Source organism: Theobroma cacao, chromosome 2 (assembly GCF_053813885.1).
Source record: "Theobroma cacao isolate CCN51 chromosome 2, ASM5381388v1, whole genome shotgun sequence".
Taxonomy (NCBI): domain Eukaryota; kingdom Viridiplantae; phylum Streptophyta; class Magnoliopsida; order Malvales; family Malvaceae; genus Theobroma; species Theobroma cacao.
This window is the reverse complement of record NC_142640.1, coordinates 16852225-16859621: the sequence shown is the minus strand read 5'-3', so window position 1 is coordinate 16859621 and position 7397 is coordinate 16852225. Positions and strand designations below refer to the sequence as shown.

The window sequence follows — 7397 nt, the reverse complement described above, 5'->3', positions numbered from 1 at the left end:
TAGCTAAGATTAGAGCATGAACTTAATGAATTTTTCTTCAATTTAATTTCCATAGACATATAGTAAGTTAGTTGAGAGAGATATTTTTATGAGAAACTTGACAGAGACTTGTAAATAATTTAGAACTCTAGGTTAGTAACTTAATCTATTAAAGTAAGTTAAAAGAAAGATACAATATTCAAATGAAGTATTGAAAACTATCATAATCTTAGGTCTGGTAGTTGATTGAATTTTTAAATTAATTTTAGATTAGTTCTAGTTTTAGTTTATTAGATTTAATTTTGTTTTTTAATAATTTAAATTTGGTTGTTTAAATAAGATTAGAGTGTGCTAATTTTAGTAGTTAGTAGTAAGAATTAATTTAATTCATTGTGGGTCAACACTCTACTTTTCACTATATTACTTGTTTAACGATATGCGCACTTGCATGGATAATCCGACAAATAAGTTTTTGGCACCGTTGCCAGGGAATTTGATTTTTAATTCTTTCTTGTTAATATTAATACCAAGCATTCTTAATCTTACTTCAAACTTTTTCTTTAATTTTCAAGTACTTTTGGTCATTGTATGTGAAGAACCTGAATTTGGAAGTTGTTCATTTTCATCCAAAAATCAAAAAGACTTTTCAAAAACTTCAAAGGAAAAATCAATAAGTTTTTACTCAAAGCAAAATAATGGCTAATCAACAAGGGGAAAAGACCGAGTCTTTCAGGGAATATGTTGTCTCATTGGTACAAGGACTCCACTCTCGTATCCACAGACCTCCTATTCAAGCCAACAACTTTCAAATTAAGCCAGCAATCATTCAGATGATTCAAACTTCTATTTAGTTTGGGGGTTTGCGTAATGATGATCCTAATGCTCATATTGCGAATTCTTGAAAATTTATGACACATTCAAGGCTAATGGTGTTACTAATAATGCTATAAGATTGAGGCTTTTCCCTTTCTCACTGAGAGATAAAGCAAAGAGTTTGTTAAATTCGCTTCTTGTTGGTTCCATTAATAGTTGGGATGATCTGGCTGAAAAATTCTTAGCAAAATTCTTTTCATGTATTAAGACTGTAAAGATGCATGATGACATCACCTCTTTTATGCAATTTTATTCTGAATCATTGTATGAGGCTTGGGAGAGGCACAAGGATTTGTTAAAAAGGTGTTCTCATCATAAGTTACCTAGGTGGTTGTAAGTTAAACTGTTTATAATGATTTGCTCGGACCTATTAGAACCACCATTGATGCTGCAACTGGAGGTGCACTTATGAGTAAATCCATTGATGAGGCTTCTGATATGCTTGAGAAGATGGCTTTCAATAATTACCAGTGGCCATATGAAAGATTGGGTGTAAGAGAAGTTGTTGGAGTTCATGAACTAGATCAATTAATGATTTGATTACACAATTCGCTTCTTTATAAAAAAATTGATAAATTAAGTGTTAATGTAGTTTAGAGCCCTTATGTAACTTGTGAACTTTATGGAGAAAGACATTCCAATGACAATTGCCCCATATACACTGAATCTGTTAAATTTGTTGGAAATAAATAGCAGAACAAGAGTCCCTATTCCAACACTTATAATCCTGGTTGGAGGAATCATTCTAATTACTCATGGAGCAACAACCAAGGATCTTCATGAACATCTAAGCCAAACTTGCCTCTTGGATTTCCAACTAGAGCTTCTATGCCAGAGAAAAAGCCTTCAATGAAGGAGATGTTCATACAATTAATGGCAAAGGCTGATGCCTACATAACAAAAAATGATGCCATCATTCAAAATCAAATAGCATCAATCAAAAATCTTGAGACACAAATGGTCCAACATGCTAGTGCTCTCAATAACAGACCTTAAGGTACTTTACCTAGTGACATTGAGCCTAACCCAAGAAGAGAAGGTAAAGAACATTGAAAGGCAATCACTCTCCACAGCAAAAAAAAAAAGTAACTGAGAAAGATTTAAATTTTGAAATGTCAATTCATTTTGGTGAAAAAGAAATTAAAAAAGATGCTGAAAAATAATTATGGTTGAAAAATCTGCTGAAAATTCAAAAGAAGAAAAATCACAATTAAAAACTACTCACACACCTCCACCACCTTTTTCTCAATGTTTTAAAAAAGAAAAACTTGATAAACAATTTCAGAGATTTTTGGAGGTATTTAGAAAGTTGCATATTAATATTCATTTTGCTGAAGCTTTGGCAAAAATGCCAAGTTATGTTAAATTCTTGAAAGACATCTTGACTAAAAAAGGGAAATTGAAAGATTTTGAAATAGTTGCACTTATTAAGGAGTGAAGTGCTATAATCCAAAATAAGCTTCAACTAAAGCTTAAAGATGCATAGAGTTTTTCTATTCCTTACACTATTGGTAATTTTAAAATTTCTAAAGCTTTGTGTGAATTGGTTGCTAGTGTTTCAATGATGTCTTTGTCCATTACTAGGAAACTTGAATTTAAAGAGATACAACCCACTATAGTTACCTTGCAATTAGCAGATAGAGCAATCAAGCACTCAATTGGGATTATAGAAAATGTTTTGGTTAAAGTTGGGCATTTGTACATACTAGTGGTCTTCTTTGTGCTTGAGATTGAAGATGATGTTAAAATTCCTCTTATTTTGGGATGACCATTCTTAGCTATAGTTGATCCAATCATTGATGTGAAGAATTGTAAGAAAACTTTCAAAGTTAGAAAGAAGGAAGTAAAGTTTAATTCGTTCAATGTAACTAAGTATTCTTATACAGATAGTTGCTATAAAGTGCATTTAGTCAATAAAGGTAAAGGTAAGCCTATTCCAACACCTTTAATAAAACAAGCACCAAATCTTGAGTTAGAGCCACCACCACCTATCAGAATTGAGCAATGTCATGAAGAGCATAATCCACTACCTTCTAGTCATCTTGATTTTGTGGTTGGACAGTGAGTAGAATTTTCTGGTTCACAACTCCATCTTTTGCCATGGAATTTTAAACCATATTGGTGGAAAACCTTCAAGGTGGTAAAGATTCATCCTTATGATATTATAAAGATTTATAATGGGCTTACTAGTGCATTCAAGGTCAATAAACAAGCCTCAAGCCTTATAAAGTAGTCTAGAAAGAGGTGCCATAGTCAAGCTAATGACTATAAAGAAGCGCTTCTTAAAAGGCAAGCCAAACATTTTAACTTAATTTACTTACTCTAAGTTATTTTCATTTATTTATTTTCCATTACTAAAAATTTGCTAATTAATTTCTTTTATTTTGTAGGTACATTTAAGCCTAAAAAAGAGGGGTAGGTCACGGCCTCTTGACTTGGCATCCACACGTGCCGTAGCTCAAAAGACCCTACGTCACAACCCTACGCCCCTTGAAACCCCCTCTTCCCTTTTCTCTTTTTAAGTTTCCCTCCCCCTTATTTAAACCCCCCACCTCACATAAACCCTAAACCTCCCATCTTTTTTAGACTTCTCTACACTTTTCTCACTAATTCTTTCTATAATCCCATTAACCCTACCACTACCTTGTTATTCTATGGGTGTCAATGAAGCAGAGGATGATGATGAGGAAGAGGATTAAAGTTTCTCCAAATTCATTCAACCATCAGGGGAGTATTTTTGTGAGACCCTGTTAAGCTCGATTAAAAGACGGTATTGTACCGAGTGGTACAACTAAGTTAAATCGAGTCTTGAACTAGTTCAAATAGAAATTCTAAGAGGAATTTAAAAATTTTAAAACCAACAGAATGGCTTAGAATAGTGATTTGGAGTTCAAGGTCCAGTTTGGAGTCCATCAGAAAATTGACCAATTAGGGACAAAACGGTCATTTTACCATTTGATGATAAAATGGAGATTTTTAGCCAAGATTTGATCACATTTGACCAAGAATAATTATATGAAATATAATTATGATTATTGGAGTATAAAATGATGTTTAGCAGTGAAAATTTATGATTCTCGGTATTTATGGAGCACAAGGGCAAAATGGTAATTTTGCCACTAGAGGACTAAACAAAAATTTTTTTAAAACAATTTTTGCCCCATTTGGTTAATATTGATCAATATTAGTGTTATTTTAGGTTGAAAGGTAGAAATAATGAGATTTCAGTACATTTCGAAGTATATGGGCAAAATCGTAATTTTTTCATCCCGGGGGTAAATCGATAAATTTTTCACCCCAACACTGGTCAAGACCAAGGGATTTTAATTGTGGTAGGATTGGATAAATACCAGAATATTTGTGGTGGAAACTTAAGAAGAAAAAGTCAAAAAGTTAAAAATTGGGCCAATAAGCATGTGACACATGGCATGCTTGATTATTTTATTATTTTCTATAGAAATCAGCCCATTAAATCCCCAATTCCCTCACCATATTCGGCCTAGGCATCCAGAAACAAGAAAAAAGGAAGAACAAAAGGAAAAACAAGAAAACCTAGGTAGAAATTCAAAGAAAAAGTGAAGATATCAAGGAAACAAGCTAGGTAAGTTAAAATTTATTTAATTCTCCTTGATACCTAGCTTATCCATGCTTTTGTTCTTCATTTCCATGGTTGAATATTGAGTTATCATGATGAATTCAATTCTAAAAAATGGGTATGGAAGAGGAATTGTTGTTGGAATAATTTGATTTTAGACTATGTTAGTGTTTAGGGATAGTTAAGCATGGTTATGAACAAAAACACAAAAGAAATATTCAATTTCTCTAGGGTTCCTTGTTGGCCAAACCATGAGGGCTGAATATCAATGGGGGATTGTTTTTATTTCAAGAAAAATGGCATGGAAAATGATGAATTAAGGTGAAACGATTATGTAGAAAAAAAATTCAATGCTAGTGCACCAAATGACCAATTTTTTCTATAAGGAACTGTGAGGGTTCTAATGCTGAATTTGGCTTTATTTAAATGTATGTGGTAAATTAAGGTATTAGAGGATAAATGAATTAATTTGGAGGTGATTTGGACACAATCGTCGATTAATCGGGTGATCGGTCGAATTTAATCAATACCGTGATTAAGCGATAATCGAACATATTTTTGCATTTACATATCAAGCATTAGTAATTTAAATTAATTTATATCAATTTAGGGACAATATAGTAAATTCCTCGACTTTGTTATTTGTCAAGGTGGTGAGACGTCCGGAAAAGGCAAAGGAATTACGCTTGAAGACTATTAGTTTGAGTTCACCCGGAATCCGGATTTTCGACACCTATGAGTGGACTGCCTATCAAAATTGTTTTGGGAATATAACTGTTTTGAACAAAGTGTTTGAATAATTTTATGCAATTTTTCATGAAAATGAATGCCTTGGGAACAAGCTTTTGAGAAAAGGTTTATGTTATGAAATGTGGTTATTATGGATTTCTATGTGGCTGCTTTATGTTGATATACATATATGCTTGAATATAATGTTGTGTAATTATGTTGACTCGGCTATGTGCGAGTAGGGAGTGCGCATAAGTCGAGGATGACCCAATTATGTGCGAGTAGGGAGTGCGCATAACCCGGTGATGACCCAGCCATGTGCGAGTAAGGAGTGCGCGTGAGCTGGTGATGATGATGATGGGTTGGTGAGATGATGATGATGGGTATATACGTATTTATATAAATATATATATATATATATATATATATATATATATATATACATATGTAAATATGTGTGATATAACAAATTGATGGACAATGATTTATGGTTGTAATGTACATGAAAGTTGACATATTGTACTTTGAGAATTTTCATGAATTTTAGGTTGATTTTATTAGTTTAGCAGGATGGCTTTTTGTTGAGTGAGGAAAAATATTTCTCTTGTTGCTCTGTTTTCACTGCAGCGAAATTATGCTCGCTGTAGCGAAAAACTCTCGGGTTTGGAGGGGTTTTAAATAGGAATGAACTAAATTGCATTGTTTTGAAACAAGTGCTTCATGATTTTAAATTCTCCCTAATTGTTGCTTGTTCCCTTCCTTGTTCACTCACTGAGTATTGTACTCACGTTTTATAAAAATTCATGTTTTCAAATCAGGTGACTGTTGGACCCTAGATCGAGGAGTCCCCGTAGTGCATCTCCTGGGTATGTGTCTGGCATTCGATAGTAATCCCTTTTATTGTAAATGTCTCCGCTGGAAGTCATGGGTTCTTTTGCATTGTGAATACAATCTAACAATGTGAATATGTGTATGCAATGTAAATTGCTAAATACATGACTGGTATAGTGCATGAATATTATTATCGATAATGCCATTGTGTTTTGGCTATGTTCACACTCGGGAAAAGGTGTGTGTGTATGCATGATATGATAAATTTGTTAAGCAAAGGTAAATAGATAGGCTTGCTTGGGCTTAGTGAGCTATGCTCATTGAGCTCATGCGCCGGTCATGGCCCGGGAAATTGGGTCGTGACAATTTTCTACCTTTCCTTTATCTTTTCTAATATTGAGGATAATGTTTAATTTAAGTTTAGGGGATGAATTTATTTTTCTGTTGGTGAATATTCTGTGGAAGTACCAACATTTAATTTTATTTGCTTGTTTATTTAGATTTTAAATAATTAAGATCAGTTGATCATTCAAATTTTTATGCTTGCTTAAATGTTTAGGAATCTAAAGTAGAGTTGTGCTAAATTTTTCGATGATTTCCTTAACCAATGATGATAACTAGTTGTTTTGTATCTTCAACTTTAAGTGAATAACGTTTTCGTTTGGATTCATGCTAAATTCTTTTGTTTAGTATCATTGTTAAGATGTGATTTTCACATATATTTAGGACTATATCTTTTATTTTGAATTATTGTGCATATTTAGAGAAGGTTTATGTTGATATAAAATTTAAATTATGTCATAAATTCTAGAATTTGCTTGATTCTCTCTCAAGGCAAAATCTTAGGCAATATTTAGTTAAGGACATGATGTAGGTCATCTTTAAACCGTTTGAGTCTTTCAAGCTAACCTTAATATATTTTTATCCCTAGTATGCCCTTTTAAGCCTAATTCTTTTTTCTTTCTTTAACTACATAATAAAGCGCTTAGCCTTAAAATAAAATTTCCAATTTTACAACCTTCACTCTTAAGCATGTATATTGTTTTAGGAAATATATATTGAGCTAAATGCATATGGTAGAAAGGTGATGTTGATGTGAAAAAAATTCAAAATATTAAAAATAACCCCACTACCTATAATACAAAGAAATAAGTTTGGGGATTTGAAATTGTGATGAAAAGAAAAGAAGAGAAAAAGTATAATAAAGTGTAAAACAAAAGAAAAGTTCAAAGAGAAGACAAAAGAGTTACTTGGAGAATGAAAATAGAGCTTTATATGGGTCCTAGAATGATTATGTGTTTATGGTGAATTGAACCAAATTATTGTCCTTTACCCTACCTTAACCCTAGCCATACATTACAAGCTTAAAAAAGACCTATTGATCTTTGAC

General features: G+C 32.6%; 1 non-coding gene across 1 annotated transcript; it reads right to left on the bottom strand.

The window, feature by feature from the left end:
• Window positions 1-1067: 1067 nt before the first annotated feature.
• Window positions 1068-1173, bottom strand: LOC148764113 (small nucleolar RNA R71). The gene has a single exon (XR_016024928.1). It is a non-coding gene; the product is annotated as a small nucleolar RNA R71 (small nucleolar RNA).
• Window positions 1174-7397: the final 6224 nt, after the last annotated feature.